The 13,591-nt window shown below is 43.6% G+C and overlaps 1 protein-coding gene across 1 annotated transcript in view; it reads left to right on the top strand.

Moving 5' to 3' along the window:
* Positions 1–11,805: 11,805 nt before the first annotated feature.
* The window catches only part of ACO1 (aconitase 1), a 69,500-nt gene continuing 67,714 nt past the window's right edge, over positions 11,806–13,591 (top strand). Inside the window, exon 1 of the mRNA XM_090274048.1 lies at positions 11,806–11,851. The gene's annotated coding sequence lies outside the window, so the exon portion shown is untranslated. The remainder of the gene's footprint in view (positions 11,852–13,591) is intronic.

Below are 13,591 nucleotides of genomic sequence, written 5' to 3'. Positions count from 1 at the left end.
ACTGCTTTCATTGTGTCTCATATATTTTGTGTTGTGTTTTCATTTTCATTTGTCTCAAGGCATCTTTTGATGACTTCCTTTACCTTGTTGTTAACTCATTCATTGTTTAGTTACATGTTATTCAGTCTCCATGTGTTTATGTGTTTTTTAGTTTTTTCTTGTAATTGATTTCTAGTTTCCTATCATTGTGGTCCAAGAAGATGCTTTATATGATTTCAGTCTTCTTAAATGCATTGAAGCTTGTTTTGTATTTTAACATGTGGTCTCTCCTGGGAAATGTTTCATGTGCATTGAAAAGAATTTATACAGTAGTCCCTCTCTATGTCGCGGTTCACTTATCGCTGCCTTACTGTATCGTGAGATTTTTAAAAATATTATATTTAATTACTTATTGTGGATTTTTGCTATATCACGGGATTTTGTGGTACTGTATATGTATGTTGTTAAAGTTATGTAGGTTTAAGAGTGTAGAATAAATGTAAGGTTCCTACTTCGCAGTGGGGTCTAGAACATAATACCCGCGATAAGTGAGGGAATACTGTATTCTGCTACTTTGGGGTGGAATGCTCTGAAAAAAATTAAATATATCTGGTCTAGTATGTGATTTAAGGCTGCTATTTCCTTACTGGTATTCTGTCTGAAATATTTAGTCATTGATGTCAAGGTGGTGTTAAAATTCCCTAATATGATTGTGTTCCTGTTAGTCTCTCTCTTTATGTCCATTAATATTTGCTTTATATGTTTAGGTGCTCCTATGTTAGGTGCATAAATGTGTACAAGGGTTATATCCTCTTGCTATATTGATCCTTTTAGCATTAAGTAATGTCCTTCTTTGTCTTGCACTATAGCCCTTGTTTTAAAATTTGTGTAATATTAAGTATTGCTACCCCAGCTTTTTTTGTTTCAATTTGCATTAAATATCTTTTTTCCCTTCCTTTTACTTTCCATATGTTTCTGTCTTTTGATCTAAAATGGGTCTCTTATAGACAGAAAATATATGGGTCCTATTTTCTTATCCATTCAGCCACCCTATATCTCTTAATTGAAACATTTAATCCATTTACATTTAAAGTGTTTTTTTTTCTATTAAAAATTGACTTTCTTAATAGTTTATTTTATTTTTAAGTTTATTTTATTGATTATGTTGTTATAGTAGTTCCGATTTTTTCCCCTTTGCTCCCTTCTGCCCAGTAACCCCCTTCCCTCTAGCAATCTCGCCCCCATTAGTTCAAGTCCATGGGTCATGCATAGAAGTTCTTTGGATTTACCCTTTTCTATAGTATTCTTAACTTCCCCTTGTCTATTTTGTACCAACTGATTATGCTTCTTAATCCCTGCACCATATCCCCATTTCTTTTCCTCCCCCTCCAAGCTGACAACCCTCCAAATGATCCCGATACCTATGATTCTATTCCAATTCTGGTTTGCTTACTTGGATTTTGTTTTTATTTTTTAGATTCAGTTGCTGATACTTGTGAGTTTGTTGTCATTTCAGTGTTCATAGTCTCGATCTCCCTCTTCCCAAACAAGTTCTCTTGACATTTCATACAATAATGGCTTGCTGATGATGAACTCCTTTAGCTTCACCTTGTCTGGGAAGCACCCCATCTGCCCCTCCATTCTAAAAATAGCTTTGCTGGATAGAGTAATCCTGGTTGCAGGTCCTTTCATTACATTGAATACTGCTTGCCAGTCCCTTCCTGCCTGCAAAGTGTCCTCTGAGAAATCAGCTGACAGTCCTATAGGCAACCCCTGTAGGCAACTCTCCGCCTCTCTCTTGCTGCCCCCAAGACTCTGTCTTTACCTTTTACCTTTGGCATCTCAGTCATGATGTGTTCTGGTGTGGTCCCCTCTGGGTCCAGCTCACCCGGAACCCTCCATGCTTCCCAGACCTGTATGTCCATCTCCTTAGAAAAATTTGGGAAGTTTTCCTCATTTTTTTCAATTCTTGCTTCCTCATTCTGCACTGGTTGACTGTTTTTTTTCTTCCTTATATTCCACATCATTGATTTGAACCCTGGTTTCCTTCCCTTCACCATTGGTTTTGTGTGGATTTTCCTTCGTTTCACTTGGCATATCCTTCACTTCTTCTCTTATGTGTTTGCCATACTCAAGCATATCTGTCAAGCCTGTGGGCATCTTTATCACCAATGTTTTGAATTCTGTGTCTTTAAGGTTGTCTATCTCCTCATCTGTTAGGTTGGCTATCTCATCATCTCTTAGTTCTCCCACTGGAACTTTGATCTATTCCCCTTTTGGGCCATACTTCTCTGTCTCCTCATTTTGACAGGCTCTTGTGTTCGTTTGCCTCCATGTCCCAGGTAGAGCTGCTGCTCCTGTTATGTTGTAAAAGGTGGAGCCTTAGGAACTTGTCATTACAGAGTGACCTGTTTCACCACATTGTGGCACTCTGTGTGGGGGAGGGGTCTGAAGGGGAACAATGCCACCTGCCCAGCACTCGCCCCTCTTCCAGGCACTTCTCCCACTTCCGGAGTGGACCGGCGCCCCTCTAGCTGCTGCCCTTGCCATCGTTCCCAGAGTGCGTGGGTCTGTGGATGTTCTAGGACCATTGGGGCCCTTTAAACAAGCAGACTCTTCTGGGAGACTGGCAGTTTCTGCCTCCACCCAAACCCCCACTGGTCTGCACAGTCAGAAGCACTGAGGCTTGATTTTCCCCGGTGCTGGGTCCGTGAGCTTCGAGGTCCGAGGAGGAGCTGGGAATGCTCCTCAGGTGTCCCTTCTGACTTTTTAAAATGTGTGACTGCGCTTTCGGTCAGCCTGCCACTCCCGCCACTGCTGCCACCACCACACCACATCTTCTCTGCCCTGGGTCCACCCCTCCTACCTGTCTGGATGAGTATTTCTTCTTTCTATTTTTGTTTGCTGGACTTCCATGCAGTTTGATTTTTTGGAACTTCTGGTTGTTTCTAGTTTTGAGGTAGTTGTATTCCTTCTTAGTTGTGGAGGAAGACGCAGCATGTCTGTCTATGTCTCCATCTTGGCTGGAAGTCCTAAAGTGATTCTTGATAAATACATATTTATTGCCATTTTATTCTTTATAATTGTATCCCTCTTTTTTTCTTTTCTTTTTAAGTAAGTCTTTTTAACATTTCTTCTAATACTGGTTTGGTGGTAAAGAACTCCTTTAGCTTTTTATTGTATAGAAAACTATTTCTTTCTCTTTTAATTTTAAATGATAGTCTTGCTTGGTGAAATAGTATTAGTTGTAGGTCCTTGCTTTTCATCACTTTGAATATTTCTTGCCAATTCCTTCTAGCCTGAAATGTTTCTGTTGAGAAATCAGCTGGAAGTCTTATTGGAGCTGTCTTGTGTGTAACTCTTTCTTTTTGCTTTTAGATTCTCTCTTTTTCTTTAACCTTTGCCATTTTAATTATGGTGTGTCTGTATGGACCTCTTTAGGTTCATCTTGTTCCAAACTCTCCTCTCTGCACTTCCTGGACTTGTTTATTTTTGTCATTCACCAAGTTATGGAAATTTTCAGTCATTCGTTTTCAAATAGGTTCTCAATTTCTTGCTATCTTCTACTTTAGTGCTCTTAGAAGGAAGATTTAGTGACATTTGATGTTGTTCCAGATGTCCCTTAAACTACCCTCATTTTTAAAAATTCTTTTTTATTTTTGCTGCTCTGATTGGGTGTTTTCTACTACCTTATATTCCAATTTGCTGATTCAATCCTCTGACTCCTTCTAGTGTATTCTTTATTTTAAGTATTATATTTTTCATTTCTGACTGGTTCTTTATCATGGTTTCTATGTCCTGTTTATCCTTATTAGATTTTTCTTGAAATTCTCACTGAGCTCATCAATTTTTCCCCTAAGTTCCTTGAGCATCCTTATAACCATTGTTTTGAACTTTGTATCTGGTAGGTTGCCTGCCTCCATTTCATTTAATTTTTTTTTTCTGGGGATTTCTCCTGTTTGTTCATTTGGGGCATGTTTCTTTGTCTCCCCATTTTGGCTGCCTCTATATTTGATTCTGTGTATTAGGTAGATCTGCTATGTCTCCAAGTCTTGGTGTAGTGGCTTTTTGTAGTAGGTGTCTTGTAGAGCTTAGTGGCACAGTCTCCTTGGTCCACTGATCAGAGTGCTCCAGGTGCTCCAGGAATATCCCTTGTATGGGTCTATGTGAGTCCTCTTGTTTTAGTTGAGTTTTTATTGCTGTTGGCCCATCCATGGGTAGGGTTGACACTCCAGATGGCCTTAGGGATCGACTCCATCCACAATATATGAGCTGATTCACTCCAACAGGGTCTGATGCCTGCTAAGATCTCCCTTTGGGTATGCCACTTGTGACGTTAATTGGGTTTACTCTGATATGATCTGAATCCTGCCACTGGGTGTGTTGGTTTGGTTTTGGGTCCACTTAGAAGGGACCCAGTGTAGGATGATGTCAGGCACTGTCTCTGACCAGCCCTGGGCTACCTGTTTGGAACTACAAAGTGATCCACAGTTTGTGGCTGCCTCTGCTAGGCCTTGGTGGGCATGGGAGGGACCAAGCTTCATAACAAGGATAGCTTCTTCTAGCACCAAGCCTGGGAGTAGATCATCAAAAGGTCCAAATTACTCAGAGATCTGCCTTCACTTGCTAACTGCCTGTTAGGCTCAGTCACTGAAAGACCCTCTAGCAGTATGTGAGCTGTCTAATGTAGGTTCTCAGTGAGTCACGGAGTAGAGGTCTCTGGTCTTCACCAGGTTGATACTGATTCAAACTCAGCACCAGTGCTGGGTCTTAGAATACACCAAGGCCAGCCACCACCCACTGGGTGTCCTGCATTCTTTTGTGGTGGGATGAGGTCTCAGACAGTCATCAAGGTAAGGCCAGAAAAGTTCATCAGCCTAAAACAGGCCTAGACTTGGCTGTGCAGGGCTCTGCACAGGAACAGTGGCAACAGTATGAGAGGGAAAAATCGCCCTTGCCCCAGAGCCACACAACTCAGTCTCTGCCACCCCATGAGTCTGTCTGAACCTCTCTGAGAGACTTCCAAGAAAGTGGGCACCATTGGCCTAGAAGCCACTACAGGGCTACAACTTGGCAGGCCAGGGCCACAAGAAGTCAAAATTATTGGGCTAATAAATCTCCCATGGGGGGATGATGCTGGTCAAGCACGAAAGGAAAAAATGGTCCTCCCCCTAGAACCACACAACTCAGTCTTTCCTTATTCATCTCTGACACCCTCAGGTCTACTCAGACCACCTCAAGAGCCCTCAAAAAAAGTCGATACCACAGGCCCTGGCTGGCTTCAGCCAGCAGACTCCTACACAGAGGAAGAGCTTGGAAGGGCAGGGCTAAGGGGAGTCCAAAGGGTAGGGCTAGTGCAGTCCCCCACGTTGATGCCATATTGGGGAGAGTGCTCCACCCAGGAAAGATGGCATCTGTGTGGAGTAGGAGTGAGGGACTCAGCATGGAGACCTTGGCGGGGCTTTCCCTTTAGCCTTCTCCGTAAAGATGCACAACCCTCTGAGGTGCCTTCCCTCCACCAGAGCCCAGGGTGAGTGGCCATGAATAAGATTGGCCCTTTAAGAAGGTGCATCAGTTTCTAGCAGACTCCTGTCTCACCCTGGCAGATGAAATCCCTGTTAGTTTTCACAGGCAGATGTTAGGTAGACTCATCTTCTGGCTCTTGTCCTCTGTGCTGGGGAGCCTGGTACAGGGTTGAGACCCCTCACTCCTCCAGCTAAGATATCCCTGGGAATTCTCAGCCACTGGACCTAGGTGCAGGACCAACTTTCTTCACAACATCGCCCTTCCTACTAGTCTCAATATGGCTTCTTCTGTAAGCCCTTGGCTATAAGATTTCTGTTCAGCTAGTCTTCAGTTGGTTATTCAGGTTGATTGTTTTATAATTTAGTTGCAATTCCAGTTTGGTCCTGGGAGGAGTTGAATATAACTTCCAACTACTTTACTACCATCTTGGATTGCGAGGATGGCTTTTATTATTATTATTTATCTCTTCAAGCCAGGCTCAACACCAGTTCTCTTGCCTCCATTATTATAGTCCTCAGTGTCTTTAGCTGCCCTTGCATCCAATCCCTCAGTGTCCAACGCCCTTTCCCCAGCTAGTTGGGAAGGATTATGACCTGAGCACTTGTATGCAACAGCACTAAAAATATCTGAGTTTCTCCCCTCCCTGAAGTTCCAAAAGCATACTCAGATTTTCCTTAAAGCAGCTGAAGTTGGAGAATGGGGGAAGGGAGGACTCAAGAGATATGGAAGGACAGAGCAACTCCATGAGAGTAAGTAAGGCTTTATATCAACTTTCAGTTTCAAGCAGCTTCCAGAAATTCATGCTCATTCAAATGAACATCAATTTTTAGTCCAGCGAAAGCTCTACTTCCTTATTGCTAATGTCATTTATTTAAGCTTTGGGGGTCCCATGACTCAGCAGCTATGTCACTTTTGGCTGCCCCACTTCGTTGCCCCATTGTCATATAACATCCCTTTCTCCCCCTGCTGTTAAAGACAGTAAGCACAACCAAACATCATGTGGGTAGACCATTTCCATTCTTCCTTTTGCCAGTAAGGAACCCTTACTCTTCCCCTTGCTCATCACTTGGGTGAGAGAATTTGTTACTGGATCTTTAAGAGTCTCCTCATGTTCACTAACACAGCCCATGGGACCTTCCAAAAAGGTATGTCTCTGCCAGCATTCCATTTTGACAGCAAAACTTGCAGGATCTGAAATTTTACTCTATATAATCTCACTATTTAGCCTGTTACCATTTCATGGATGTTGGCAAAAGACATACGATTCTTGGGTCAGAGATACGGTACTTTATTACTCATACACAGCCAGTAGCATGAACATGATGTTGTACCAATTCCTAATGGGTGCAACAGGTAGAGGCCCAGGTGAATGCTATGCAGACAGTGAGTTTGCATTGTAGCTGAGGGAGTATGAGCTTACGGAATTCACTGCTTTTACAGTAACTAAAAGTAAGAAATACCCAGAATAAAGGACAAAGAAACTAAAACAAGGAAAAGAGTGAAGAGAACATAAGCAACATAGAAGCTATAGAAAGAAAGACTTTTTAAAAATAGTTTAATTAGTATGTGAAAGGAGTCTTTTTATAACCTGGTAATACAAATGAGTCCAATTAGTGACAGAGGTGCTAGCTTTTTAAACTCCCATTTGCCAATGTTACCAAATCATCTTCTGGGAAAAAAAAAAATTATGTCAGTCAGTAGCAACAGCCTCTGAACAATGACATTAGTGCTCCTGATTTCCAACACCTCCACCCCCAGGATGAGGAATACTTCACCTGTGTGCACTTGCAGTACAGGACTGCAGCGGGGATCTTTGTACTACTTCCCAGGAGAAGAAGCCCTAAAAATAAATGAAAAAGTAATTCTAGATACATGGTGATAGACCAACGTACCCTCCCAGAACATTTAATTTTCTCTTCTTTTGTGCAAAAAATAAGTAATTTATAACCTTAGGGTAGCCAATAATTTCACTTCAATAAAATTGTATTTGCTTGCATGGAGGTTAAAAGCACAAGGTCCGGAGTTAAAACAGCCCTTGTTCAAACTCCAACATCACCATTTATGAGTTCTGTAACATGAAGCAAATTATGTGATCATTCTTAATCTCATTTATGAAGCGGCAACAATGTCATCAGCCTCAAAGAGTTGTTGTAAAGATTTGATGGGACATTTAGTCACATTTGGCTTTTATTATTAGCTACAGTGAAGGGAATGGCACTTAATTGTTAAGTAGGTAGTCAAATGATCCTTGTTCTCTGGAAAGGCAACTCAGAAGTTTAGGCACTTGGGCAGCAAGAAAGAGCATACACAAATTAAGACTAGCCTTGGCTGGGTTGCTCAGTTGGTTAGAGCATCATCCTGATACACCAAGGCTCTGGGTTCCACACCCAGTCAGGGCACATACAAGAAGCAACCAATGAATGCATAAATAAGTGAAACAACAAATCTCTCTCTCTCTCTCTCTCTCTCTCTCTCTCTCTCTCTCTCTCTCTCTCATTCTCCCTCTTTCTTTCTCTCTCTAAAAAAATCAATAAATAAAAAACATAAGATGATAACAGGCATGTAGGGTGGTGGCAGTTGCATATTTATGCAGGGCCAAGATAAGACTAAGAAATGTCTTGCCTTATGATGAATATAGCATTTTTTAAAGGAATAAAACATTTACTTCAAACTTCCTCTCATATAAGGAAGACATAACTTAGTAATGAACTTTGGTATTCTAGAATCTGTTTAAACAAGAATTTCAGGAAATACTACTTTATACTTTACTTATTGCCAAAAAGATGTCTCTCCTCTGTGTTACGAGAATAGTGAACAGCACACAGGCCAACAGAGAACAGTAGACTAGGAAGCAGAAAGAAATTGACAATAAGTCAGTCAACAAACTGTATTTAGCACCTACTATGTTCCAGGCTCTGTGTTAGGGATAGTGAACAAACTGACATGGTTGTGCCTCCATGGTAGCAGCTCCCTGGTGCCACGCTCTGGACATGATAGAGCTGCATCATATGTAGCATTTAGATTTCTCAGACTCTGAGCACAATCCTACCACGCCTGACCTAATGAATCAGACAGTCTAGGAGATGGGGGACACAGGAAACTGTATTTTTAATAAATGCCTCCTGATGAGTCTAAAAAACACCCTGTTTGGGATCCAACACTGCTCTTTCTCAAAGGGCAGTCAGTCTCTCAAACTTGGTCTTTTTAGGAGTGTAGCATAGGAATGTGTGTTTTCAATGCACCAAGAGGTTTGGGAACCATTATGTGAGACTGCCTTTCTCTTATACATCTATTCCCTTCTATTAAATAATATGTCTGAACATGCATTATGAATTGCAGATCTGTGGAGGAAAGACTGTTCCATGACATGACCTCTGCTGGGCCCCTTGAGCTGGACCTGGGCTAGAACACGGATTGCTTACCAAATCCTGCCTTAGAGACTGTGTGATAGTAAGCAATATTAATTCTGAGATAAATCAGCACTCTTCCCCTGACTCCAGCTATATGCTGGTTCCTGGAACAGGCCGTTATTCTGACCTGGTCACATATGTGAAGCAATTTTCCGTACCTGGTAGCATTTGCAACTAGTGTCTATGATTATCTCTGCCTGCATTTTACCCTATGTAATTCTTTGACACCTGTCAGGCAGTGTGGAGAATAGCCTCTTTGTCTCATAGCTGCCCAAGATGCATCTCCTAGGTAAGTTTCCCTTAACAGACTCTGTTAGTTGCCAGTCTGGAATGACCAGCCTCTCTTCAGTCTTTCCTGCCCTCCATGTACAGAGGTAGCTTTTCAATCTCGGGGCTTTTTCCTGGGTCTGCATGTATTAACAAAAGCATGATACAAAGTTAGTTGGGTCCAGTTTTTTAGACCTTTCTATAAACTGGAGTAAGTCCAAGTTATACAAATAACACTGTCAGTTGGAATGTAATGAGACATTTCTAAGATGTTAATAGGTCTCAGACTAAGTCCTTGTGGTTCTTATAGTAGCAGAAACTTCTGGTGCTAAGACTGTTAGAAAGAACAATGCTGCTACCTCAACTGAGGACCCTTCTGCCACTGGGTACAGATCTGTTGTGCAGGAGCAGTTACCACACCAGGATGGCTTTCTCTCAGAAGGTCCATGAAGTATATACACTCCTTTGGGCCACTTGCAGAATCTCTTGTGTTACGACAGAAATACTTATCAGGCCAACCCTGTTCAACCATAGTAATATGATTCTGAACCATTAGATGTTAGGTTTCTCAACACACTATAAGATCGTAATTCAAGGGGTGGTATTCAGGGTGAGGAAAAACTGCATGGGTATAAGGGGACAGACAGATGGTCAGAGAAGGTACTTAATTCCTATTTTAGATGGGAAGAATGCAGGTGCCTTTGGAATATCCAGGTGGCAATGTCCCACAAATGGCTGGAAATAAAGAGTGTAAACATCCAAAGAGGGTTAAGAACAGTGAAAGGCAGATGTAGTAGGCTTCTGGTATAGGTTTGCATTAGAGAGAAATGAAGAAAACTCACCAGTGTATGAAGTCACAGATAAAGTGAGAGTACAAAGTGCAGTGAAAGAGCCTAAGAAAAAGGTAAGTAAGGAAAGCATAGGGCTCTAAAGCCAAAAGACAGGCTAGTCACCAGTGTCAAACACCACAGGGAAGTCAGCAAGAAAAAGCACAGAAGAGAGGCCAATGGATTTGCAATATGCATGTCACTAGTGACATTCCAAAGGGCAGCAGAAGGAAGTGATGTGGAACTATTTCCTTCATGTATTTGGCCAAAGTGTTTACTACTAAATCTCAATTCCCTTTATAGTTCTGATTTAATCATTTTCTGTCAAGGATTACCAGTTACCATATTATATGGCTGTTATCATTGAACATTAGGAAATTTGCTTTTTGAAAGGCTGTCTCAGTGAGAATAAAAATTTAGCTGAAATTACTCTCTTCCTACCTCCCAGCCTTCTGCCCACTCCTGCAATACCCATACTCTTCCTAACTTCCAAGGCAGAGGGGACTCTAGTATTATTTTTCAGGGTTAGCCATGAACTTCTGGCATATGGTGGACACTGAAGGGATGTTTGTTCAATGAACGTGAATGAGAGGAATTTAGAAAGTGGGTAGGAAAAAAAATCTTCTCTGATATTGAAAATATAGTAAATATCACCTTTAAAATTAAATATAAGCCTTTATATTTAAAAATTGAATATAACTAGGGGATAGCTGTACTCTATAGCATAGCATGATGAAAAGAGTCAGAGAGGCCTGAGGACTGAACCCCGGCTATGGGACATTTCATACACAATGGGATAATAATATTTCTTGTTTCTTAGGGCAGTTGAAAGCAAAGATCCAATCATAGGACCTTGCAGAGTAAGAGCTGGTAACTGGTAGCAGTCGGTATTAGTATTAGCTATCATTCATCTTATAAACTGCTTATTCAGATACTCAAGATAGAAAACTACATTGCCTAACCACTATGCTATACACCCAAAACTAATATAATGTTGGGGGAAAAAGGTAGAAAACTACAATAACTTTCCATATAAATTGGGCAGGAAAACCTCGCCACCTTTCATCTAGAATGATCTAATCACTTCATTGGACTCACATTTGCCCGAGAGGACACAGCTACAACCAACCTACCAAAAGCAGGTCCTATGAAGTAGGCCGACAATGTCAACTCCCAGCCGTTTCTCTAGCATCAGACCCATGAACGGCCTGCATTATAAAGTGTTTTTACACGTTAAAAATACACATAGAAACTGCATTCGTAACCATGGAAATGTCAAAGTCCTATTGTGTCAGCGTGACCCCATGACCACTTGACACTCTTTGCAAGGAATTAAAGCCCATGTGCGTGCGTGCGGGGGGGGAGTGGCAACGCAGTGGGGAGAAGCGAGACCATTGGTCACAGAGCACACCTACCGAAGCAGTCAAATAATGAAGCTTCAGGGTGGCGTTCTGGCCAAATCATTTTTAAAAGCTCCATTTCTTCCCCTCCCCTCACTTTCTAGAGCGAGCTGGGCAGCCGCAATGCAGGTCCCAAGGTCACTCTGGTCCCAGGCCCTCGAAAGGCGGGAGTGGACCAGGGCCCACAAAAAGTCCGGCCGAAGCGCCTAAGGCTAGTGAGTTAGCAACCCTCCCACTGCTGGGGCAAGTCCCTCCAGCGGGATGGGGGAGGGGGAGCCAGGACAGACTCCGCCCCGCCCCTGCTCCGCCCAGGGGCGGACGCCCGGGGAGGCCGGGGGCGGAGCGCGGAGGACGTGTCAGAGGCTGGACCCGCGCAGTTCGCGGAAGCGCGCCCCGCAGCTCGCTGTCTGCCCGGCCAAGTGAGCCCGCTGTGCAGTCTGCGGTGAGTACCGAGTGGGGCGGCCCCACGGCCGGGGCAGGAGCGCCGCCGCCCCGTCCCCGGAGGAGTCGCTGCGAGCCTTTTCTGAGACGTCCCGGACACGTTCTCCTGAGCTTGACTCAGGCTCGCAGAGCGGCCTGTGGCGGGGAGAGTTTAGGAAGGCCGAGGGAAGAATCCAAGACTATTCTGTCTGAGGACTGACCTCGTCACCTAGTCCGCAGCCCGTGCAGCGCGGAGAACAGGGTTTCGGGCTGGGAGTTGCTTTCCTGGGCACCTTTGCCCTGATGTGAGTGCTGCCCGGAGAATCCCCGCAATGCTCGGGCCGCACTGGCGAGCGCTCGCTCAGCCCGTGCAGGCCGGCCGAGCCGGGGAGCCCTAACTCGGAGAAGGGTGTGTGCTCGCCTCACTGGGTAGGCCTTGCCAAGCTCGGGGCTGGCCAGATAGGGAAACCCTCACTGCGGTGCTGGTAGATTGGGGAATACACACCAGGTGGCAAGAGGAAAACGGGGCGAGGAGGAAAGACCCCTCAGTGGAAGGTGGAAGGGTTGGGCGCAGAGCCCAGTGTAATACATGCAGAGACCCAGGACAGCACAGAGCATGGGCTGCCTTTCCTAATTGAGCAGCACATCAGAATAGAAGATCTTCCCTCCTGCACTCCACAGAACCCTCCTTGGAGTAAGGACTGTGAGGGGTAGGGAGGGGCCCAGCCTCTAAGACAGCGATTCTCAAACGTTTGGGGGGACTCAAAACCCCTTTACACTCTGAAAATCAGTATGCTAAAGGAGCTTTTGTTTACGTGGGTTATATCTTTTGATATGTACCATATAAAACTATACTTAATAATTCATTTGATAATAACAGTAGACCTATTACATGTTAATATAACATTTTTTAATGAAAGTGGCTGTATTTTCTGAAACAATGCTACTGTGAAGAGTGGCATTTTATATTTTGCAAATCTCTTTGATGTCAGGTTTCATAGTGGGCAGCTAGATTTCGAGATCTGCTTCTGCATTCAGTTTGTTGCTATATCACATGTCAGCTAGTGTTGGAAAACTTCACTGTGTACTCCTGAAAACACAAGAGTGAAAAAAGCAAGTAGCATCTTGGTATTATTACAAGAGTGCCCTGGACCGCACCACATTTTGAGAACCACCGGTGTGGGAAATACTTTGAAGGCTGAGATTACTTATTGTCCCTGCTGCTCGTTTGTGATCCTTCCTCTGAATAGAAACACACACCACCCCATGCCATGGACAATGTTAACCTCTGCTATTTGGGACCAACCTTAACCTCACTTTGGAAACCAAGTGCTAGGGCCTTATGTAAGAGATGGGGATCCCTGCTAGCCTCCTGAAAACCCAGCAAGGCTCACAGGTGTCTTTGGTTGTTCCTGTGACTCCAAAGCCCACCTTCTGTGCATCCACATAGCAGCCGTGATGTGTCAGACAGGACCTGGGGATTCAGAGAAGAGCCCATGGGGGCTCGTGTCAGGCTTTGTGTGAAAGTTACCAGGTGGTCAAGAAGTTATTTCTGAAAGAACAGGGATACGTGCCTGCTTTTGCCTGCCTTTCCTCCATGTTAATTTCTGTGTGTAGCCTTGAGTTTGTTGGACTGATTCCCCAGTCTTCAAGTTCTTGTACTTTCTACTTTCAGAGGTATGTCACTGTGAGTGACACTTCCTCAGCCCCTGCCAGAAAGCAATGACCTGCATCCTGGTGTGTGGTAGGTGGGTTCCCTCAC

The sequence above is a fragment of the Furipterus horrens genome, unplaced genomic scaffold (assembly GCF_987537825.1).
Source record: "Furipterus horrens unplaced genomic scaffold, mFurHor1.1.pri manual_scaffold_4, whole genome shotgun sequence".
NCBI lineage: Eukaryota > Metazoa > Chordata > Mammalia > Chiroptera > Furipteridae > Furipterus > Furipterus horrens.
The sequence above is the reverse complement of the archived record's forward strand: the minus strand, read 5'-3'. Positions and strand labels throughout refer to the sequence as shown.